Source organism: Neovison vison, chromosome 6, assembly GCF_020171115.1.
Source record: "Neovison vison isolate M4711 chromosome 6, ASM_NN_V1, whole genome shotgun sequence".
Taxonomy (NCBI): domain Eukaryota; kingdom Metazoa; phylum Chordata; class Mammalia; order Carnivora; family Mustelidae; genus Neogale; species Neogale vison.
The window spans coordinates 122,423,037-122,448,652 of record NC_058096.1 but is presented as its reverse complement, the minus strand read 5'-3'; the positions used below and the strand labels follow the sequence as shown (position 1 = coordinate 122,448,652).

Sequence of the window (25,616 nt, the reverse complement as noted above, 5' to 3'; positions counted from 1 at the left end):
CAAGGAAGGATGCAGGAAAAATTGGGAGGTTTTCTGAGGGACACTGGCTTAGATAAAGCTGGTAGTGCTGGAGGTGGAGAAAAGAGGTTGATTCTGGCTGTATTTTGAAATTAGAGCCAGCATGACTTGCATTGGACTGGGTATGGAATGAGAGGGAAAGAGAGGTCTTTCAGGGAAGCCTTAAGAAAGAACTTTCTAACCTAAAGAGCTATCTAATGAGCTTCTCTGAAAGCAGTTATTCTAATGGGGGCAGTTACTCATTCAATCTGTTTGCTCTTTTCCTTCTAGCTTGCCTGTCGTGTAAGATCCTAAGAGGATTCCTGCCTTTAGAGGCAAAAGACCCCAGTGACATCTTAAGATATTCCAAGTGCCAAACACTCTGAAGCTATAAGACAGTCTGATGTGATCCCGTACTTGATGAATTTTTAGCCCATACAGTTGTAAAGTAAATTTCCTACACCAAAGTCACTTTTTAATTGCTGTGTACCTTTTTCACACATACGCATTTTTATACTTGTCAAAACGAACAGCAGAGACAGCTGCTTTGGGGCAAGCAGACACCACACAAGCATGAGACTGGCAGATACGGATATTTGAAAGAAGGAAGAGATGCCCTGTCCTCCTGGTCTTTGGAAATTGTTATGAATACAGACTATACCAGAAGAAAGTGAAGTTAAAGAGTAAATGATTGAATTGTAAACAAACACCCTAACATTTTCAAACCCCCTTTCCCAAATGCTATCTCTTTCAAAGCAATTACCTTCAGAGTAATTTGCCAGTGTTTCATACATAATACAATTGTCACATTGATGCTGCTGTTGCTCAAAGTTCACCTGGAACCCTTCTTTGGGAATTTGTCCTCAACGGGAGTTAATGTGACTTTTTTCAAAATGCAGTTTTTCCAGAGGTCAAGTCTCCGGAAAGCTCTGCTGTCAAGAATCTCAGATTCTCCTGGTTGGCAGGAAGGTCAGAGCTTATAAACTATCTAGTGTGTTTGCCTTCCCATGCCATCACTAGTGACAAGCAGTCATCTAAATTCCGCTTCAGTTCCTGAAGGGAGCGCAATGTGGTAAATATTGCCATGGCAGCCCTTTCAAATCTTCTCACCCAGCTCTGATTGTCAGAAACTTTCCGTTCATTTTGAACTGAAACCTGTCCCACCATACCTTTCATCCACCGGTCATAATGGAGTGTGAGGCAGTATTTCCCAAAGGTTAGGCATCTGTGTAACCTTCATATTTGGCCATTTCTACCATATCCAAATATCACTGGTCTTATTCATTCTTTAATATCTTTCTATGAGGTTACCCAATTTTCTTAGGTAAGTAAATTTACCTTAAATGAAAGCTACAACATCTTGTAAGTGGAAAACCTGTATCAGTCAGAAATTAACAGTGTAAGGAATAATATCAGAAGGAAGCAAAAGCAATGATATTAAATTCAACTTAGGAACTGTTGCCTAGCAAAGGTGTTGAGCCTGAGGCAGGCTTTCTCTTTGTTAAAAACAGATTAGCAAGTGTTAGAGAGGTGTAAAGACAAAGAGTCACAAAAATGATTGTTCTTCTTTAGGCATAATCTATAGAATCGAGAGAACTGAAAAGGACAGAACTTCTTTCACCATGTGATCCACTGTTATTTAACTTCCTCATCTATATACCACTCAAAGCCATCTACTACATTCCCAGTGGGAGATGGACACACTGGAACTCACTGGCAAAGGGGTCAAACACCTTGGCTGTGGTCAAACTACTCAGATTTCAGGTTATGCTTCTGCCACCTCCTAACTGCTATAAGCTTCAGTTTCTTCTTCTTTAAAATGTAACAAAAGCTCTTCAGAGTGATACTTTCTTAACGACATTTAAACGTTATGCCCAGGTGTGAGTTGATCACAGAAAAGTATTAATTCAGCCCAAGGCTGCAGTGTTATTCAGTTTTGGGGTGGAATTATTTCAGCTTTTGGGCACTGACTGCATTGTGCTTGTAGCCAACTACAATCTTGCAGACATCTTGATGTGGACGCCTGCTGAGCCAAATCCCCCACTATGAACTTGCATTGCTGGGCATTTGGGCCTGAAGGAGGGCTTGGCATTTATTCTTATTAACTAGATTCTCCTCTTCACTTTATCCTGGTGCTTGAACATTTATGCAACTCTCCTTATGCTGCCTTCGAGGGGAAGTAAGTTAATGGGCAGAACTTGGCTGTGATGAGGATGTATTTGAGAGACTACATTGAGTCTCTGCTCCTTTGAACCAAGAAAATGGAAACTTTTTGTGGAGTAACCACTACGTATTCGGCATTTTCTCCAAATACTTAACTACATTTAATACTCCAAGAATCCCTCAAGGTGTTAGCCCCATTTTACAGAGAAGAAATTTGATATTTTTATTTGAAGTTGTTAAGCTTAGTAACTATGCAACTTTTTACTCTTTTGGCTTAATGTTATTTTGTAAACACTTCACCGTATTACTTCATCTTTTCCTTTAAAAATAACTATTCCCCTCTTGTTCTAAAAACATTTTGAGGCACACATGCCTTGATGTTTTTCATTTTAAGGATTGTGCAATATCTCATTAAGTTATCCTCCCATAATTTATTTAACCGATTTCCTATTGTTGACAGTTTGGCTTTGTTTGTTTGCTTTTTGTGTTTTTTATTACCATTAATTTATGTAAAAAGATAATAATCTTGCTACAAACATCTACACATGAACATTATTTTGTTTTGGAAATTTCCCCAAGAATGAAATTACTGCATCAAAGGGATAATAATTTTTGTCATTCTTTATAGATGCTAGCAAACTGCCCACCCAAAGGGGTATGTGTTGTTTGAGGATAAAAAGAAAAAGACGGGTTTTCTACAAAAGAAATTAATTTTCCCTACTGAAAAAATATTCGAGCGTCTGATAGGTGGCGGGCGCTATGCCAGGCGCCCGGGACTGGAATGAGCAAGGCATCGGTCCCCGTCTATGAGAAGCGCAGTGTCGGGTCGGTGCAGGAAACCACAAGCTACAGGTGCCTGCATCTGGCCGAGCAGTACCGCGAGTCCTTCGGAGCAGGAGCTTGGACAGAAGCAAGGAGGGAGCTGTTTTCGAGCACCGAGGAAGTCTCGCAGCGTAGGCAGCGGTGGACCCGAGTCTTGCAGAATGAGTAAGAGTTTGGGCATGGGATTTGTATTTATTTTACTGTGGCTCTCTGGTCTTTTGCAAAAAAAAAAAAAAAAAAAAAAAAGTTTCCCTCTGTTGGCACAGAGAACGTTGGTGGAGTCGCAAGCCCCCAACCTCTTAAAGCCTCTTTCCATTTTCGAGGAGGAGGGAAGGGGTTCTCTCCGACTGCGGGAGCAGGATCTGGGGTCCGGGAAATTCCTGGTGCCGAGAGGACAGGGGAGGACCTGAGCGTGGGACCCGCTGTTCTCGGGAACCAGACCCAGTGGGTGGCCCCCGGGAGATAGAAGAGGCGCCCTGGGCGCGGGGCTCCAGAGGAGTTAGCGCAGCTGGATCTGGGCTGGGAAGACCGTGAGGGTGCTGGGGTTACCAGGGGTGCGAGGTTACGGAGCAGCGCGCGAGTGGGCTCCGAAGGGAGCTGGGCTCCGCAGTCTGGGATCCCCAGGGGACAGGCGGGCGGGGAGCGGGAGAGGGGCGGAGCTCTGAGGCCGGAGCCGCGGCGGCCGCCCAGAGGGTCTGCGGGGGCTGCAGTGGCCGCCCTGACAGCTGGCGCCTCTCCGAGACCTTGACCGAGACCGTGGTTGCTGGGCCCACCTGGCGTCCTGAGCTCAAGTTCCTGCCCATCTTCATGTAGATCCACAGCCAACGGACCGGCGCTGCCCCTGGTGAGAGAGCTGGGGCCAGGGCTGCAGGTAGGACCAAGGTACGCGAGGGGGGCGGGCGGAAAGTGCCACAATGCAGGATGGGCAGTGGCGGGGTCCAGGGATCGCATGGGCTCAGGAGCAAACGAAGGGCGCCCGTCGGAGCAACTCAGCCCCGGGAACACCGGGTGCGTGGCTTGAGGGAAGTCAGGACCAAAGACTTCCAGGAGCAGGACCGACTGTTCAGTTACCCGCAGAAGCTGCTGGGGGTCGCCCTTTCGGTTGAACGGGAGTGCGTACCAAAACGCAGGCTGTGGGTAGTGTGCTATGCCTGCGCCTTGTTTCTGCCTGTGGCGTTGTCAGAAAGAACTCCCATTCCCTGTGTCTTAATAAGGGACCGGGCAGCTTTCTAGTATGTTCGCAACGGAAAGGGAGGGCCACCGTGTCAGCATCCAGCCTCTTTAGCCAAAGCCTCCAGGTGCCTTGAGGACACTGCCTCTGTGGCACCAAATTAAGGTGTCAGACCTGATCACCAGCTGCCACATTCCCTGTGGAGAAAAATAAAAGGTACCAGACAGTAAGGGGTCATTTATTATTTTTTAGGTTATTTTAAAACTGTAATTTTAACAGATAACACATGCACCTGGTTTTTAAAATCAAATATTGCAAAAATATTGTCTTCCACTTTGTAGCTTTTTTTTTTTTTTTAACTCATGTCCTTTCTTATTCTTGCTCTGTCCCCTCCTTTTGATTCTTTATCCCACCTCCTGCCTAAAGAAAGTACCAGAAGAAAATGACATCACTGCCACTGCCCGCATCTCAGGCACAGCCCCTGCTGTCTTCAAAGTTTTTCACTGGGGTAGCCCTTTGGGGTAGGGAGCCCACTACTGAGAGGACACTTCATTTACTTTCCTTAACTCTCCCAGCCTTAGGGAAGAGTCCATGATGAGTGCTAAACTATGTTCTTTCCCTTAAACTAGAATTTCCAAGTGTGACTTAAGTAGAGTCTGGTACTGAGGGGAATTGATGAAGGGTATTTCCTAAAATGCGCTTGATTTCCAGGAATTAACACCTCAGGAGTTCCTATTCCTGAAAACACAATTTTGCCAATTATGGCTCTTAGTAGCTTCTCCCTTCTCCACCCAGGCCCAACAGAGTGGCAGACAGAGGATTCTTCCTCCGAAAGAACCTCAAAAGATGGATGTTTTATACTTGTGAGGGGGCTCAGGGACATAGCTTTGTGGCAGACAACGGAAGTGGGGAGGTGGTGGGGAGAGATGTAGAAGAAGGGTTAGAGAGGAACACAGAAGTAGGAAGGGAGGAGCAGGCCAAGACTCTTGAGAAGAGAAGAATCCTGAAGCATAGGGCCCTGGAATAATCTCCATTTAGGAATAATCTCCAGATAATTTTGCTATGAGACCGCACATGTGGTGTAACTTCTTGCTGACAATCAGCACAATCAACTCTGTTCCAACGCTTTTACTAGGCAAGGCCAAAATATATTGAGAAATGAAAAAAAAATCAGCAAATAAACCCATTTTTATCTATTTGACAAAATAGAAGTAGTTTAAATTATTTTTAAGAACTAATAGGCTTTTTTAGGAGTTATGTAGTGTTTAAAATAACCTAATAGGGGGCACCTGGGTGGCACAGTCAGTTAAGTGGTCGAGTCTTGGTTTCAGGTTAGGTCATAACCTCAGTGTTGTGGGATGGAACCCCTAGTCAGGCTCTGTGCTCAGGGCAGTGTCTTTTTTTTTTAAAAAAAGGTTTTATTTATTTATTTGACAGACAGAGATCACAAGCAGGCAGAGAGGCAGGCAGAGAGAGAGAGGAGGAAGCAGGCCCCCTGCTGAGCGGAGAGCCCTATTGGGTTTGATCCCAGAACTCTGGGATCATGACCTGAGCCAAAGGCAGAGGCTGTAACCCATTGAGCCACCCAGGTGCCCTGGACAGTGTCTTCTTAAGACCCTCTCTCCTTCTCCCTCTCCCCCTCCATCCTGCTTTCTCTCTCTCTCTCTGAAATAAATATATAAATCTTTTAAAAAATAATAAAGTAAATAAAATACCCTAATAAGTACTCTAAGTCACTACATTTCCTTTATTTTGTTCATTTTACTCATGTTGGATTACCTAGACCTGGATCCCACACGTGTCAGAAAGTTCAGGTTGGGGAGAAGTTGCCACTTGTAAGAAGCCTTTTTTAAAAAAGATTTTATTATTTATTTGACAGAGAGAGAGATCACAAGTAGGCAGAGAGGCAGGCAGAGAGAGTGGGGGAAGCAAGCTCCCCGCTGAGCAGAGAGCCCAATATGGGGCTCGATCCCAGGACCCTGAGATCATAACCTGAGCTGAGGGCAGAGGCTTAATCCACTGAGCCACCCAGGTGCTCCATAGGAAGCCTTTTTGAATGGAGGTTAGTAAGGGAGTAGATTTGAAGATAAGGACTGATCCTTGTGGTAGAGTAGGGAAATAATGAGAAGGAATAAATTGACTACCAGCTTGAGTCTCATAAGGAATGAGGTATAATTCTTAAGAGAACATGGCAATGATTGATTGATTGATTGATTCATCCATTTATTCATTCATAATGTTTATAGAGTGTCTGGCTATGTGTCAGTCACTGGAGGAAAAAATGGTGAAAAAATAAAGGAAGATCTCTGATCTCCTGGAGCTTATAGATGCATCAGGGAAGCAACTGTTAATAAAATAACAAAGTATTGAATATGTAATTATAAATTAAAACAAGTTCCCTAAAATAAAGAAATAAAGTTCTTTGAGGGTGTATACAGATTGTATTGCAAGACCAAGGAAGGGTTTCTCAAGGAGATTTCCCTTCAGCTGAGATTCCAGAGTAGGTGGAAATATTGAAGATATATACGGTTTTGAGATAGGAGCAGAGTGTATCAGCTAGAAATTGCATTTGGGGGCTAGTAATCAAGAAGTCTGGCTGCCACGTAGTGTTTGCCATACAGCATGTGTATACATGTAGAACTAGCATTTCTGAAATTCTGGAAAAGGATTCCTTGCTGTCACAGTATCATCTGTGCTGTCTTGAGTTGGTCATGGTTTTCCATTGCTGTTATGCTTTTAAATGAAGTGTTTAATTTCATTCTTATTCGTTTATTTTACTATGCATAATAAAATATGTGCATTATGGTTCAAAAACAAATCATCTATGTTCCCATTGTTAACATAGATATGCATGTATCTGCCATACCAAATTTGACTTGTACATGACAACTCATTGTTATCACTTTCCCAGTGAAAAGAAGTGTGGCAGATAGACTACAGTATCTTCTCTCCACTCTTACCCACTGCTGTAATTGGTAGGATGTCAAAATGTTCAGTTACTCTAAAGCTGCAAGTACCTCTTCAGAGTTTCATATTCAGTCCTTTAGTAAAGAAAAACAATTACTAATTGCATTGTTGCTCTAAGTAAAAGCAATATAAATTTTACAATGTATTAACATGGGGTGCTCTGACCAAGCAACATACTTCACATGTGAACAAATATTTTCATTCATCCAACAATATTTGCTGTAAATCTTCTATGTGCCCAACACTGTGCTAGATACTATGGATAAAATGGATTAGCAAGACAGTCCCAGCATGTGAGGAATTCATAGAAGTTTAAGACGGGGACTCATACTTACTCATGTAAGGATGGAAAAGCTCTGTGGTTGCCATAATGAAAGCATAATTAGGGAACGTGATACACAGGGAGCCAAGGGGTCTATTTCACCAAGGAGAGGAGAAGTTGAGGAAAGGTTCAGGGATGAGTTAACACTTGAGATGAATCTTGAAAGATGAGACATTCCTCAAGATAAACAAAGGAAAGAGGGCATTATAAAAGAAGGGATTTGTGTGGAAAAACAAACAAAAACAGAAGTGTGGAACAGCATGCCAAGGTCCAGGACATGCAAGTGGCTCAAAGAGCTGAAGCATAAAGAGCAAAAAGGGGCTCATGAGGGATGAGGCTGGAGTGGTGAGCAGACCAGGTCATGGAGAACCAGCGTGCCATCACATGGATAGATGCGGTTTTTAAAATATGCACAGTGAAAGCACACATACCCAAGTTTGAGTCACAGCTCTGTCACTTTCTAGCTGTGAGGCTTTGGTTAAGTATCTTGACCTCAATAAGTAATGGTAATGAAGGTTGCATCTCCCTTATTGGGTTCTTGCAAGAACTGAGGATAAGTCATGTAGTACCCAGCACAGATTATGCATCTAGTTATTATTGGCGTGCTTTTTTTTTTTCATTATTTATCCTAATACAAAGGAAGCCACTATAGGGTTTTAAGTAGAGGAGTGACTTAATGAGCGTTTTTATTTAGGCCATAATCATTCTGGCTGCATAAGGATGCTGAGTTAAAGGGGGGACAAGTTTGGAACAGAGAAACCACTTACAGAAATTATATCCATTCAGATGATGATGATGATAGCCTGAACCATGGTGGCCGTGGCAGTGGCCATGGAGAAAAGGAACCAAAGCTTGAGATGTCTGCAAGGTAAAGTCCACAAAACTCAATTACTCATTACTTGTGGGGAGTAGGATTCTAGTCTGTCATTTTTTGGTTTTGTCATCTAAATGACTTTAGGAAAACAAAAGGAAACCAGGTATCCACAAGGACTAGGGATCAGGTATCTAGGATGTGCTTCTGTGCAGAGAACTTAATGATTGGAACAACAACAAAAAAAAAACCCTGTCTTTGTAATTGAGAAGAGTCCTTGACAACTTCTATGTTACAACATAAAATAATGTCAGGAAGGCTTAGTTGATCCAGAACAAATAAAAGCCATTATCTCTCTCTCTCTCTCTCTCTGTCTCTGTCTCTCTCATCTCTGGGAGGCTTTTAGTTCAAGGTGAGTGAACATTAGATCTCATCCATTTGCTACAGTCATAAAGTGGCACACACAACACTCACTCATGCCTGGTAGTTTTGTTTTTCACTCTTGCCTGACACTAACCTGATTGATTTTTTTCTCTTTTTTTCTCACATGCCCTCTCACAGTTCAATATGCACAAACTAAGGTGCCTCTGTTAAAGCCAGTGAGAATCAGGGGATTTAGATCATCCGTATTTTATAATGCAATGTAGTCTTGCTAACCACATCATCCATTTCATAAGATGGAAAATTATCCAGATGTGTGTGATAGTGCTCGGTGGACCGTTGCTGGGAATTTTGTGCCTGTTTCCCCCAAACGTGGATCCTAGGAAATGCTGACTGAGTGTTGGATTCACTTGCTTGAACAACTGTATCATTACTTGAAGCCACAGAAATGTACAGACATTATAATTAGGCAGGGCCAATGAGTGAGTGGTAAAGTGTAAAATGAGGAAAAATAAGGTCTGCCTCTACACTAGACGGTCTAGAATTTGGATAAAAGTGGACTGTCTATCTGTGTGACTTTGGGCAACATACCTCACCTCTCTGAGCCCCAGTTTTTACTGGGGGATATTCCTTTAGATATCTGTAAAATGGAGGATGTCTCCTAGAAAGGGTGGTTGTGAGGTTTACATGAACTATATAGGGAAAGTGCTTACCACAATGCCTGGCATATGGTAGATGCTTAACTGGTCCACATCCTTTGGTTCAGCTCCTGTCTGAGATCTTTCCTTACACTGATAAAGCAGGAAGAATGATGATTTCTTAGGTTAAGTAACCTGAATTAATTGGCTTTTATGTGTTTCTCATCTATAATTGATTTTTTTCCCTAGGAACTGGGGTGGAAACCTGTTTTCCTCCACCCTCGGGAAATGCTTATCGGTATGATGGGGGCAAAGGTAATGTGATACCTGCAGGGAGAAAACTAATTTTAGCTACCCTTTCAACAAGTCTTTCACATGCATACAAGCAAAATTACTAACAATAAGAAAATGAAGTGATTTGACTTCTTCCTCCCGTGTCTTTTGTTGGTGGAGTTCCTAACAAGCATGTTTCTTGTTTACTTGCTGTTTTTCATGTAGAAAGAAAGAAGCAGGCTCAAAGACACTGTTATTGTTTCCCCCACCCCCCAACAATAATTGTGAGCTGTCATCCTTAGGAAAAAAGTTGTTTTTCTCCTCTTAATGGAAGTTGATGGTTGAAAAAATTATCATGTCCTCCATTTGGTCCTTCTAAATTTTCTGTAATTCGACATAAGGCTTTAGTTTAGTTCCACAGCATTGGTTGAGCTCCAGCTGCACGTCAGGCATTCAGTTAGCTCTACTCACTCAGATAGGCCAGTCTTGATACCCAGATCTCCAGTCTGGTAGCCCTTGTGGGAGAGGATGGGTAGGGAGAGGAGGGGACGTGCCAGCTGATCAGAGAGAGCCAGTGAGAGTGGAACCATCAGACCAAGGTTCTTTACCACAGCTTCAGACCCCCAGTCCATCAGAGCTCCTTCAGGTCAGGATCCTAGTCGGCTCCTCCCTATACTGCAAACCCCTATCCAAGGGAGCCCTTTTGCACTGTTTGTCAATGGAGAATTCAAGAGATAAAGGTAGTGAGGAGGCCATATGGCCTTCTCTTTCTTTATTCTTAAAAATGAAAATATTCCAAATAAAGGTTCACTCTGCAGTTATCTAATTATCACCTTCATCTTTTGGGGAGCAGCACAGCCTCATGGCTTAAAGTCCAGACTTTGGAGTTACACTACTTGGGCCTGTGTCCCAGCTCTACAGCTTTCTAGCTGTGTGACCTTGGGTGAGTTATTTAACCTCTCTGTGCTCCAGTTTCCTTATCTATAAACTGGGATTTTTTTTATTATTATTAATATCGCCTACTTCGTTGGGGTTTTTTATTGAGTTATAATTGAGATACATTATATTAGTTTCAAGTATACAACATAATGATTTGATATTTGCATATATTGCAAAATGATCACCACAATAAGTCTAGTTAATATCCATCCCCATGAATAATTTTTTTCTTGTGATGAGAACTAAGATCTACTCTCTTAGCAACTTTCAAATATGCACTACAGTCACCATGCTGTTCATGACATCCCTGTGACTTATTTTTATAACTGGAAGTTTATACCCTTTGGAGCCCTTCACCCATTTCAACCACCTCATTTCGCCCACTCATTGGTTGTTAAAAGACCTAAAAGAGCTGACACACATTGTTCAACCTTATCCAGCACAGACAACAGGTCTTATTCGGTGTTGAAACCCCAGAGTCCATTGGAGGAGCTGAATGAAGGAACGAATCTCAAGATGTAGACTGCTATAGCACTCAGTGGTGATAAAGCACTTTCCTAATATTAACTCATATGATCCTCAGAACATCTCAAGAGGTCAATAAGGGAGATGCACAAGATAGGCATCATCATCTTACAAATGAGAAAAACAGGGCACTGAAAGGTGGAATGACTTGCCAGAGAAAACACGACTATAGATGACAAAGAGGATTAATGCTCCTGAGTACATTTATTTCTAGCCCTCGACTCTTCCCACTAGCTGACTGTCTCTTGATTGTATGCAGGTTTCATGGAACTCAACTCCATGGATATCTATTAGCAAAAGTGAACACACAGAGCTCTTATAGTTTTCTGAAGAAATGAACTTCTTACTGTAAATATACTCCCTCAAATTGTAACTTCAAGCTAAACTTGAAGTTTGAAAAGTTTCTTTTTGGACGTGTGAGGAGGAAAAGAGGATTTTTTATGGAGATGAGGAAATTCTTTTTAAGTGTGAAAGTAGCAGAGAATCATGAAGGAAAATATTAATAGATTTTATTACTCAAACATTTAAAATACTATGTATAAAAGTCATAATTAAAAGGAAAACAAACTAAAACAAATCAGGCCAAATATGCCAAAATGTTTAAAGTTTCAGTCTCTAAAGAGCGCATAGAATTTAATAGAAAGAACATTAAAACTGTGGTTTCAAAAAAGTGGGCAAAGGATTTAACAGTTTTCAAATAAAGAAAAGCATGTGGTTGGTGGGTATATACAAATATTTTAACTTTACATGAATAAAAGAAATAAGAATTTTTAAAAATGGTATGCTAGTTTGTTTATTAAAGATACTAAGACTTTAAAGATAATATAGGTGGGTTATGGACATTGGGGAGGGTATGTGCTTTGGTGAGTGCTGTGAAGTGTGTAAACCTGGCGATTCACAGACCTGTACCCCTGGGGATAAAAATATATGTTTATAAAAAATAAAAAACTTAAAAAAAAAGAATGCCAAAAAAAAAAAAAAGATAATATAGGTAGGTGGAGTGGGATGAAATGGCTACCCTCATAACACATTATCTGGAAAACAATTGTCTTAAAATTGTCTTAAAAGTGGACCTTGACCAAAGATTTCAGTTTCTGGGACTCCATCCTAAACAAAAGATCAGGAATATGGTTAGAGTCTTATATCTGAAGAGGTCCTCTACAGAGTTTATTTATGAAAGTGAAATGCTAGAGACAACCTATATGTCCAATAGAAAAGGAATGGTTATATCAGTTATAGTCCGGGGCGGGGGGAAAGCAACATAGTCTAGCAACTAAAAACATGGCTTCTAGAGTCTCACCACCTGGGTTCAAATTCTGCTCTGCCACATATTAGCCTGTAACCTTGGAAACCTCTCCATGCCCTACACAAAGAGGATGACAAGGGTACCTACCACATAGGCTTGTTTTGTGGCTTAAATGAATCAATATCATCTACAACTCCAAAATCCTCAAGGCCCTGAAAACCTTTGGGGCTAATTTTTTTTTATAACTTTATTAGCAACAAAGCATAAATGAACTGACATAAACTGACATAACCTAATCCCACTTACTGTACCCATATTCTGTAACCATCATCTATCTTAATCATTTCCCATAGTTTTACGTTCCATGCAGAATCTCTAAAGTTCTTTATAAATTAATAACCTTCATGCGCTTGTGGAAAGATTAACTTTAAGGTCAAAGCTAACTGTAATCAGGTGTATCTACTTTGAGCCAATCTCTTGGCCAAGAAATTTTTCCAATTCCTCCAGCCCAGGACTTTTAAACTTTAAGGATGGGAATATTCTTCACATGTAGATTGCTGAGTTCCACCCCCCAGCCCCCCAGAAATTCTGATTAAGTAGCTCTGGAGTAGAGCCAAATGTCTGTAATTCTCACCAGTTCCCAAGGTGATACTGGGGATGCTGATCCAAGGACCACACTTTAGGTAGCCTTGCTTGGATCCATTCCATCGTTAATTTTTAATCACCCTTTACATTGTACCTTTCTTATTTGAACACTTACATTTCTAGAAATCTTCAACTTGTTTTTTATGTTACTGTTCTCCTAGCCTCTCCTTCCTATGCTGCGCTTTTATCTCCAGAAGTAGTCATATACTAAAATTTTCTATCACTTTCCAAGCACTTACGATGCTCCAGTAACTGTGTAGTGCTTAATTCATAGTATTTTTTTCATCCTTTCAACCATCCTCATTTTAGAGGTGAGAAAACTGAGGTACTAGGACTCCTAGTAAGTGAGAAGAATAAGTCCTCTTGGCCCCAAAGCCCAGACCCTTTCCATTTCACTGTCCTGTCTGTGGTGGTACATGTCACCAGGTTTCCAGTCAACATGGTTTCTCAGTCCTTCCTCAGCTGCCTAGCTCCTGCCAAGTCCCCAGTGGAGAACCTCCTCTCTCATCATCGTCTATCCAGATCCCATGCGGGTCTTCTATACCAGGAAGCTTTCTCAGCTACACCTGCCCACAGCCAAAAACCCACCACATCTTGTGTTCCTACCTGACATTTACCATATGTGTTTGCATTTTCATATTAAGGGATTTTTGTCTTTCTAACTGAATTTGAAACTCTTCGAAAGTAGGGCCCATCTCCTGCATCTTTGGATGAATAGCTATTGTGGGGACTGATAGCTTCATTACCCACACCCCCCTTCCTATTCTTCTCCTTTCCTATCCTTCATCTCTACCTTATCCCTTCCTAATTTGGTGAAATCAAGACACATCAACAAGAAGTAAAAAAATAAGCCAACCTTAACCCTCTTTCCCCTCCCTTGTGTGTCAGCTATGGGTGACTTGCTAGTGTTTACCATGTTGTTCCATAGTATCATGAGAAGGAACTTTTCTATGAGACCCTGTGTTTGGCAGAAAAGCACTAGCAATGCCCTGTAACACCTGGTTCTTTTTGAGGGTTTCCACACACCCTCCTCTCCTTCCATATTTCCTCAAATTCCATTTCCATTATTTTACTTCCTAATTTCATTCTTCATCCTTCACTGAATGTCTTTACCCAAGTGTGTCAGGAGTTCTCAACTGCCCGCTCCCAGTTTGTACATCGGTGGAGCTACTTCCCCCTCAGTGAAATCTATTAGGCCAGTATGGTGGGACCCATTCATTTGGTCTGCACACTTTGGTTATTTTCTCCCCTCCCTTCTCCTTCCCGTCCTCTTTCCATGTCTGCCTTCCTCCTCCTTTTTGAGGTCACTATTTCTGTTATTGCTTGAGTGGTGTTATCAACTCGCTAGGTCAGCTTACACATGTCAGGGCTTAAAATCTTCCTTTTATAATTTTCCCAGAACTTGTCATTATCTCCTTGTAAGGAGGGGTCTGCCGAGCAGCTGGGGCCTCCTAACAAAGGGGTGAGCTTTTCCATGGTGCTTTCGTTCCTCCCTGCCCATCAGCAGGAGAGTGCTCATTTCTTTGTGTTGTAGCCTGGTGCAGCTATGATGCTAAAATGACACCACTAGGACATAATTGTAGAGTCAGTTCATTTTCTAATTGAAGAAGGCTTTTTTTCTGACCCACATTAATGACGCTTTTTCGTGGTAGCCTTGATGCTTTCCTTTAGTATCCCCTGTAATCTGAATTCCTTCTCTGTGGTGCCTCATTCCATGTGTTATTGTTGGTAGTTTTCAATATGAAACCATAAGAAAAAAAAATTCTAAGGAATACCATTTACTGTTTCTTTTGTTCATAATGTATTAGACATTGCGCTAAGCATTTTTATACCTTGCTTTGTTTAATACCATCAAAAACTTTAGTTAGGTATTATCCCAATACAATGAAAAAACTGAGGTTTAGTGAGGTTAAATGGCTTGCCTGAGAGCTCATGGCCAGTTAGTAGAACAGCCTAGATTCAAACCTGTGTCACATAATTCCAAAGCCCATAGTCAAAATTTAGTTTCTGGGAGCTTTGTTCCATTCTTCAGACTCTGAAAAACAATCTGAGGGTTTTGAAGGGCCGGGGGATGGGAGGTTGGGGGAACCAGGTGGTGGGTATTGGCAAGGACACGGATTGCATAGAGCACTGGGTGTGGTGCAAAAACAATGAATACTGTTACGCTGAAAATAAATTTAAAAAAAAAATGATGATTTTGCCAAAAGCTCACTTGTGTATTACCTTGACAGTATAAATGGAAACACCCTTATTTGAAGGCAATTTGGCAACAATATTATAAGCTTTTAAAATGTTCTTTTCTTTTAATCTAGCAATTCCCATGCCTGAATTTATACTAAGGAAAGAATAATTAATATGTGCAAAGATTTAACCCTAAGGAAGGTTAGGGAGGCAATATTCATAATACAAAAAACTTGAAATATGTTCCATGTCCAACAGAAGAGAATTAACTGTGATACACAGAGCTAATGAAATACCAAGTAGTCATTATAAATTATTTGGAAAAAGAATATTCAGTGGCATATAAATGTATTCATGATATAGTAACTAGTATAGGATTTCAGATTACATCCATTTTTATAAAAACAGGTATGATACAATAGAGTCAAAGAGAAATGACACAGAGCTAGAGACACAGATATGTAATATATATAAAAAAATGTGAAGAGTTGTGAGATTAATGGAATAGAATTCAGAATAATTTTTATTTTCTTCTTTTATCTGTGTACTTTTTAAATTGACACTGACGTTTTTTAACACTTGTTTTCCTCAGATTGTTTTTCAGAGGAAAATAAGTTTTAAAAAAATGGAGCACTGGGTGTGGTGCAAAAATAATGAATACTGTTATGCTGAAAATAAAAAATAAATTTAAAAAACAAAACAAAAAACCTCATTTTCCTTTTTTAATTGGAAAAAATGCCTGTGTGTTGTCTGAAGACATGGAGTCTTTGGAACTGCATCTTGCTCATTCCCCCTGTTTTGTGCTTTTATGCTAAAGACTTCTTGGATTGTTCTTTTGGCCCATCCCCATGCAGGGCTGAGCTGGGAAGCTGATCGTATGTGCTGGAAATGTTTGCATGAAGCTAAGCTCTTGTCTGGTATTTTGTACCTTGTGGTTCAGGTAGCAGATTTATACTTGTTTGAACCAAATCCTTTTCCCGGTCTAAATGAACTAAATGCTGTCTCCCCTTCCTTCTGCTGCCTCGTTCTGTGCCCAGCAACCGTTCTGTCTCCTGTAGAGCAGGACCCAGCCACCACCTTTCCTCACCTTCACTTACACTGTGAAGAAAATTTCACTCTTTCTCTTTTATTACAAGATCTTTGACTGTGGTTCATATTTGCCAGTGCTCTTTTTATTTATTTATAATTTCCTCCACAAACAACCTTTTCTACAGACCGTTGAGTTCCATCTGCTCAGCTTCCTTAATAACTTTTTTTTTTCGTAATGCAGGTTTTCATTCGTTTTTTTTTTCTTAGACTCAGGACACCTTGGTTTCCTAACCAAGAGACACCTCCCAAATGCCTCTTGCTGCTGACTCATATACATCTCCTATACTTATCACATTGTCTCCCCTTCTTTCAGGTCTCAGGGTGTCTTTGGAAAGCACCTCCCATTCTTGCTTTCTTTCTGCTCTCATCGCTTTGATCATCTCTCTGCTGACTTCCTTCATTGACCGTTTAGCAGTCCCCATTTCTGCTTCTAGAGAATGTATCTATCTGTCTCTCATCTATTTATATCCTCCATTTAGCTGGTAATCCTTAGTCTAATCATTTCAGCCTTTCATTTGGACCTTCTCTGAAGTGTTTTTTCAGATATTTTTAAAACAAGTTCACCACTCAGGCTCCTGAAGGGGATGTGGAGCTTTCTGAATCACGCCTTTTTCTTTAGAGCATAATCAATTGTAGAAGGACTAGTTTAAACTTAGAAAATAAAATACTAAAACAAAACATCAGCTAGCACTCTCTGTATTTTAAAAAATGCATATATTGGTTTTTTTTTTTTTTTAAGCAAGTAATCTTTGAAAAGAGCAAATCATCCTTGGCCAAAAAAGCTCATGACACAGTATTTCTACCTCTAGGAATTAATCCTAAAGAGATAATCAGACAAGTGTTAAAGAAGTATTTAAAGATAAGTTAACTGAAATATTGTTTGTAATAGGAGAAAAAGAAGAAATATCTTAAATGCCCTGCAACAGATGACTGATTACACCATTAATCACTATGAAGCTGTTAAATATGATTGTTACTTATTTATGGAAACAAACACATTTTTTGAATGAAAGAAAAAAAACTGGGTTGCAGTCCAGAATGTATAATATGATCCCTTTCTGTAAAATTATACATGTATGTGTATATGTAGTCACCAGAAGGAGGGCTCCTGGTGATGGACTCTTCGGGTGATTTTTAATTTTGTTTATTTTGATGTCTTCTTTATACCTTTGTACATTGCTTATATATATTTCAGTTAGTAAATATCACTTTTAAAGCATAAAAACCTTAGTTTCTTTTCTTGGTACATTACATAACTAACTTCAATTTTTAATTCTTCCTTTTATATTTTCCTAACATTTTACAGTGAAAATATCAAACACTGCTTGATTAATTATGAAGTATGTCATTCGTACTAGAGCTATGTAATATACATGTATGGTTTAAAGAGTAATAATAAAATAATCAGTTTAAGAAAATTAATCCTTTGGAACCCCTCTGTGCCTCTAATTAAGCCCATCCTGTTCCTTCCTCCAAAAAGGAAGGAAGGAATTTATATTTCACATTCTCTTACCTAATAGTTTTATGAAATACAGGTGTATGTTCAGTTGATTCTGCTACAACTTGTGTTATTTTAATGCACACTAGTTCATATGCAATGAGAAAAAAGGGAATTATGTCAATATACACAAAAGTCACATTATTTATATAATATTTTTCTCCCCACATATATGTTCTGTACTACTAAGGAGCAGTAGCTAACTGCAAAGTATACTCACAAGGCTGAATGGAGCAAGCTGAGAATTTCTGTACACAAAACTTACCCACCCCAAGCTCTTCTCTTGGCTCATTTTAGCCTCACTCTGTCTGGGAAGTGCTTGCACCTGTCTAGGAAATGTTTATTACACAGTTCTTCCTGAACTTCAGGCTTAAAATCTTTGTCCTAAATCAGCTTCCTCAACCTTCCTTCAGCCTTCTAAGAAGGCTATTCTAAGAAGCTATTTTCCTCTTTTCTGTAAGATTAATTCTAGTATTTGCAGACATCTTTATTTACTAAGAATGTAATATGTCTTCTAACTATACTAATGTTTTTACTAAGATTTTTATTGGTTTTGTTAATATTCTGTTTACAAGGTTATCTGGAATTTTTTCTATATTTTCCAGAGGAAAATAGTCCATAATCTCTGTTATTGTTAATGCATGGTTTTACAAAATGAGTGGCTTTTTAGTATATATATTATATCAGAGACACATTGTATCCCTTAACACTATTGTTTAATTTGCATTGTTTTGAATTTTGTACAAATAGAATCATGCTATTTGCGTACTTTAATGTGTACTTATAAAAATATTATATTTGTGAGAGTAATCCATGTTAATGACTATAGCTGTGGTTCATCCATTTTCACTGCTGTATAGAATTTCACTCTAAGGGAGTAACAAAGTTTATCTATTCTCCTGTTGATCAGCAGTTGGTATTTGCAGTTCTCTGGTGTTATTTTTAAAATGTTATAAACAGTTTTGTACATGACTCCTTGGCACATATGCAAGAGTCTCTAGTTCACTCTACCTAGGGTTAAAAATGCTAGGTTTAGAGTATGCACATCTTCATGTTTCCTAGACAATGTGAAATAGATTTCCAAAGTGATTTTACCAACTTAAACTTCCAGAATTATTGTATGAGTGTTATCATTTATCTACATCCTTGCCAACAGTTGAGTGATTGCCAAATGGTTATGGTTTTAATTTTTTTAAGATTTTATTTATTTATTTGACAGAGCTCACAAGTAGGCAGAGAGGCAAGCAGAGAGAGAGGTGGGGGGTCAGGGAAGCAGGCTCCCTGCTGAGTAAAGAGCCTAATGCGTGGCTCAATCCCAGGACCCCGGGATCATGACCTGAGCCGAAGGCAGAGGCTTTAACCCACTGAGCCACCAAGGCACCCCTATGGTTTTGATTTGATTACCGATGTGTATGTATTTCTTTCCTTGTCTATTCATAAGTTTTTCCCTCAGAAATGCCTGTTCATGGCTTTTGGCCATTTCTTTTCCATTGGGAGGCTTCTATTTTCCTTTCAATAGGAATGTTGTACATTCTGACTACTCCTCCTTTTTCAGCTAGATTGCTGCAACTATTCCCTTCCTGTTTGCAGCCTGTCTTTTCACTTTACAGGATCTTTTTATGAGCAGTTCTTAGTTTAATGTAGCTAAACTACATTAACTAAAACTACATTAACTAAAGTTAATTTGTCATCTTTCTTGTATTATTTGTATTTTTTTAAACTTCCTTAAGAAATCTTTCCATACTTGGGTTATAAGACATTCGACATTTTCTTCGAAAAATTTTTTGTGCAAACCGTAAACTTTATTAACGGAAAATGGAGTGGCTTATTAATGGAAATCTTGTCTTAAAAATGGCAGAGAAGGTCACATTTTTTTTAAAGTGGATTTACATGGTATTGAGCTGCATCATGGTGGCAGGATTTGCTTTCATTTCTTAAAAGATTCTACGAGTTCAAGGTTACCCTGGCTTGAGATTCAACTGTGCATCGACTGCCTGGAAACCCGGAATGAGTGGGGTTTAATAGTGGCAGTGAAGTAGGAGTACAGGTGGGGGTGGGAGGAGGGATGCGTGTGTGGGACTCAGCTGCCTTGCATCCTTTGCCTATTACACTTAAATCTTAAAGCCATTTGCAGTTGATTTTTGTGTACGGTCTGAGTACAGGTCCAAATTCACTCTTTCCACACAGGTAATAACTTGTCTCAACACTTTTTAGGTACAGTCCACTCCATCTCCCACCAATACAATATCATCTTAATTATCAAGGTTCTGTGTATTCATGAGTCTCTTTCTGTGTTCTCTGTTCTATACTATTTGTCTTCCCTGCCATTATCAACTATCTCAATTATTCTAGCGTAAGATTGTTGTGGCCAGCTGGTAAGATGAGCCTCCCTTCCCCTTTCTTTTTCTTTGGGACTATTGACTATTTTAGGCCTTTGTTCATCCATATAAATTATAGAAGCAGTTTGTCAAGGTGTGTACATGCAACACACACACACACACATCTGTTAATATTTTAATTAGAATGTAGTGAATCTATAGATCAATCTGGGAAGAACTGACATGATAACAATATTGAGTCTTCCATGAATACAGGAGAGATCTCAATTTATTTAGATTTTCTTCAGCGTCTTTCAATAATGTGAAATTTTCTCCAAAAAGTTCTTGCACATCTTTAGTTCATTCTCTTCTGAAGAAACTTTTTTCTATTATAAATAGTATCTATTTATAGAGTATATATTTGTTATTGATAATTAATAGAAATGCAATTGGCTTTTATCTACTATATAACCTGCAACTTTGCCAAATTCTCTTATGAATTCTAGTTATATGTTGTAGATTCTAAGATTGTCATATTGTCTATAATTGATATTTTTATCTTTGTTTTCTAAATCTTACATTTCCAATACATTCCTATTATATTACTAAATTGTCTAAAACCTCTGAGAAAATGTTAAAGAGAAATGATGATGGGACATCCTTATCTTGTTTCTAATTTTAAAAGGATGGCTTTTAACATTTCATCATTATATACAGTGTTTGACATCTCTAGCACAGAGATGCCTTCTAATTTGGAGCACACTATTTTCATACTTGATTAGGAAGACCTCAACTCAAGTTTAGACTTGGAACAAGAGGCAAAATCATATGCCTTAGATCTAGATTAGTTAGGCTAATGTAGTATAGAAAAGGGATTTTCTATGTGGCCCACTAGGATTTGACATTAGGGTTTGGAGCCAAAACCCTATATTCTCTGTACAAACGTTTTCCTCTGAGACCTTGAGGCAGGATTTGAGTAGTTCTGAGTCCCAGCCAAAACCACTTCCTAATGCTGTGGATGAGTATCAGAATCAAACGTTGGTGGGCCCCACCCCAAAGTTTATGCCTCAGCAGGCCTGGAGTGGGGCCTGAGAATTTGCATTTCTAGGAAGTTCCCAGGTGATGCTGATGTTGAAGGTCCATGAACACCCCTAGAAAACATTTCCTGGGACACCTGGGTGACTCACTAGAGTCACTGAGTTGGTTAAGCATCCAACTGTCAATCTCAGCTCATGTCTTGGTGTTGGTCTGAGCGCATGTCTGGATCTCAGTGTTGTAAGTTCAAACCTAACTTGGGCATGGAGCCTACTTAAAAACAAAAACAAAACACTGTCCTAATACCATCTCCTCAAAACATCTCAAGAGTGACCATCAAGAGACAAGGAAACAAAATTATTAAAGTGCTTGGGAAAGAACAAGGCAGACTGTAACAAGGCAGACTGTAACCATGAATACGTGTCCTGGACTCCATGACTGGAGGATGACAGATGGTCAGTCCAAACATGGGAGAAATTAAAGAAGGGGAAAACACAGGAGGAAATGGGAGATTTGGGACAGAACAATGAAAGAACTCATAGGAAAGTATGAAGGAGACCACAAATAAGCAAATAAATCAGGAGGTGCTGATTATTCAGTCTGCATCCAACAAAGGACTCGGAGGGGAAGGAAGACAGTGAGACCTGCATAGATTTTGGGAAGGGCAGTGATGGGATGGCCATTTAAGTGAAAATTCTTTGCTAAGATCTGTTCCACAAAGAGGTGGGCCCCTGCCAACTAAGATAGTAAGTGCTGGATAAATCAGAAACCTAAGCCCTAGGAAGTAACAGATTTAAGCAGATAAACTGGATTTATTCTTAAAGTAACTAAGAAAATGTAAGGTACCTCAAGCAGAAAAGCCTTAAAGTCATGTTCATTACTTCAGGAGCTGCAGTCTCTACCAGAGATGCTTTTACATGGACTTGGGGCCAGTGAAGTGGCAGAGGTAGGACAGGGAAAAGGAAGAAGTTGGATTCATTGCCCTATTGGAGGGAAAACAATACCAGAGGTGCCAGAGAGAGACAGACTAACTGCAAGTAGGACTAGAATCAAATGATGCTTTTTGATACTGGGTTTTTACTCACCTACAGTGTAAATAAGCGACTGATAAAAAATAGGAAGGGTGTAAGTTCTCTACTCCCCTTCAGTGCCTGCTGCCAGCCAACTTCCTGTCAAGGGTTAGGGGGCTCTCTGGGACATCATGTTTGAAAGCTTCTTGGCTTTGATAGTGTACAACATCTCATAGCTAGAAGGAATCACACAGGTGGTCCTCACCTGCTAGGCCCATACAGCAGGAATGACTAACCAAAAGTCAATGTGAGTAAATGCATTTGTTTACTTTATTTTACATATTTGGCATTAGGACTCTTTGATTCAACTTATTTACATATTAAAACACATAAATCAGTATCTCCATATTTACCCTATAAAATCTGAAAAGCTTGCCTTGGATATATGTAGCATGTTGCCGCTAGGTAAACTCAAATAGTTTCATGTGTTTAAGTTTATAAAAACCATTGAGAATTATATCCCTATGAAGGATTTTTATCCCAAATTAGTTCAATTTTTAAGCAAGTTGTTTCATTACTCTGTGATTCATTGCTCTTGTGAGGCTAGAAGTAAAAGCACTTTAATTTCTAAGAAAGAAAGGTGCAGTATAAATTCAAGGTAGTTCTTAGCATTGTAGATTCTAGTGGGACATGGAGATCATCTGTCCACACTCACCCACAGCCCGATGTTCCCTCTGCTTCCCTCACACCAGCTCCTCCAGCCTCTTCCTGAACACTTTCGCACCCTCACTTTGGGAGGCATATATTTCCATTGTTGCATTGTCCTAACAGTTGTAATAGGAAACTTTTTTCCATGCCTAGTAGGTATAAACCTACTAGGTTTATAGCTTGTACAGTTTTGATAGTTAGAATATTCTTTCTTACTTCACACCAAAATCTGTCTCCCTGGAATATCTGCCTCTCTGTCCAATCCTATTCTTTGTACCCACTGAGAAAAAACCCAAGACCTCTTTCAGCATCCTGAGGACTCCAATCATGTCCCAACTAAGAGTTCTTTTCTCCCAACAAACTATCAGTATTAGTTCCCACAACAGTTTCCTCCTCATTGTTTCATTTTATTTCCTTTTTTTTTTTTAAGGAATTTATTCATTTATTAGAGAGAAAGAAAGAGCAGATTTCAGGGGGAGTAGAGGGAGAAGGACAAGCAGACTCCCCACCAAGCTCAGGGCCTGACAACACAGGGCTCCATCGCATGACCCTGAGATCAGGATATGAGCAAAAACCAGGGATTGGAAGCTTATCCGACTGAGTCACCCAAATGCCCCACCACTTCATTTTCAAGCTTTTATTGTCCTATTTTCCTTCTCTGTTCAGAAGCCAGCTTGTCTGGATCCCCTTCTCTAAGACTGAAATATACATACCCGAACACCGTGTGGCATAGTAAGTGCAGGCAAAGGGTAGGTATGATAGGGTTCTTGGTCCTCCTGGTCCTTGTTAACAACCCACTGCTTTAGTAGTCACCTGACCCTGTGACTCATATTGGTTATAAACACTATAGACTCCTTCTATATTTTTTCTTACTATATGAGTATAGTTGCTAAGCCAGTATCCAAACACCTATCTAAATTACTCAAATCAGCACTCATTTTTTTATCCATCAGTTGGACAACCATAGCAAAAAGAGGTCAAAGATAATTTAAGATGACTTGCACAAGCTGGCTCCTGACTATCTCGGCTGTGGTTTCTAAGAGATGAAAGCCCTCCCCTTGAAGATACCTTTCTCATTTCTTCCATGTGCTTCCTTCTCTTGGCCAAATTCTGCCAACTGCCCTGGACCTTTATCAGTGCATTTTCTGCCCACATTTAGCTCCTCAACACCTGACCCTGTGTTATCCCCTCTTCTTGAAAACTCCAAGGTGACTCTTGGAAGTACTTGCATATTTGTTGTTGCAGTATACTATTTCCTTATCCTTTTGTCCCTCTGAACTTTCATTTACCAGATTCTTTCATTTGCTCTTATAGGTTTGTCGATTCTACTTTATGACTCTGCTCTCTTTTTTTCTGCCTACAGTATTCATTTAAAGATCCTTTAGAGTCTTTAATGGGGACTGTCTACTTTGCTTATTAAAGTCTTTGATTTGCGCTGGCTTCTAAAATAAAATGTTTTCTTCAGAACTTCTCTAAAAATATGCTACAGCAATTTTATGGTATCTTAAAAGGGGGTACAGATAAGCAGTTTCAGAGCTGGAAGAGAATCAAGTTCTCCAATCTCTCACTTGGATGACTAAGAAAAGAGAATGCAGACACAACCTTACTGTTCTATCTTAGTTCAGTATGTTCAAAAACCCCAGGGAGATAGTGGACTAGAAAAAAGGGGTGAGAGTGGACTGGGAACATTAGGATCATCAAATGACACATGCTGAACACATCTAAGTCCCAACTCTGGCCCAAAAGAGAAAGTTGTACTACTATTCAGGTAAATTCAGTTGTCATTCACTCTGTACTTAGATTGTACAGGAATGCTTTATAGTCTGGACTAATGGTGAGAATTTAGCCAAATAAAATCTCTTTTGGCTGCTAAGGGGTCCTTGGAGTGAAAATAACAAAGAAAAGACCATGTGCCCTAACTGGACACATGGCAACAGAGCAGTAAGTTCGGTTCTTTGTTTGAAAGCACCCATAGCACAGTATTTTTTCAATGACTGGACTAAGGGTCACACCACAGTCCATGATAAATGACTTGCTTTTCTTCTAAGTCATTTATTAACCTCAGGATTGTGGAATGCATCACCAAGAGACTAATATTTGCCACTGGAAGGACATAAACCAGAGTTTTCTGGACCACTACGGGGGAGGGTAGAAAGGAAGTAGGTTTATCCTTGTCTTTGCTATTCTCCCAAATATGGCCACCTCACTACCCTGAATAACAGATGGATAGAGAGTCTTTGACCAAACATATGAGAAAGCGAGCCATGCTATGATTAAAGCCCCCTGACTCCAAGAGTAGCCAAAGTCACAACTGACAGTTGGGCTATGAATGAGGCATAAAATGACCTACAAATTTATTTTAAATCAACATACTGGTGTGTGCACAGACAAATTAGTGTGGTCTCCATTTAAGTAAAGCCCCTTGAAAAGCTTTCCACTTATTGCATGATGGTTCTATTGCTCAAAAGATTTGGGGGGATTTGGGTGCAGGAAAACACACTTGCACACAATGACAATCACTTATATTTACAGGTTAGAAATAGCTGCTAATATTTTGCTATATTTGCTTTCAACATTTTTTTTAAGAAATCTATTTCTATTGTTTCTCATTAAAGCAAAACATGGTTTATTATAGAGATTTCAAGTAATGCAGACCAGAACAAAAATTGAAAGGTTTTTTAAACACCTCAAGGTCCATCATTAATATTTGGTGTAAATTCCAAGAATTTCTCTATATATGCCATTCTTTTGAATTTCATCAGTTTGTCAATTGACAAAGTTTCCACCTTTGAGAAAGTTTTTTAATTTGATTTTTGGAAATAGGTCAGAGTTGCCAGGAGCCAGCTAAGTCTGGTGAATAAGGTAATGATTTACCTG

At 39.7% G+C, this 25,616-nt stretch overlaps 1 protein-coding gene across 2 annotated transcripts in view; it reads left to right on the top strand.

Annotated features, from left to right (window-relative positions):
• Nucleotides 1-2,977: 2,977 nt before the first annotated feature.
• The window catches only part of CASR (calcium sensing receptor), a 75,188-nt gene continuing 52,549 nt past the window's right edge, over nucleotides 2,978-25,616 (top strand). The window contains exon 1 of one of the 2 annotated variants that reach the window (XM_044252228.1): nucleotides 2,978-3,147. The gene's annotated coding sequence lies outside the window, so the exon portion shown is untranslated. Of the gene's footprint in view, nucleotides 3,148-3,797; nucleotides 3,854-25,616 lie in introns of those variants that run through there. The other variant, XM_044252229.1, reaches the window with a different exon arrangement.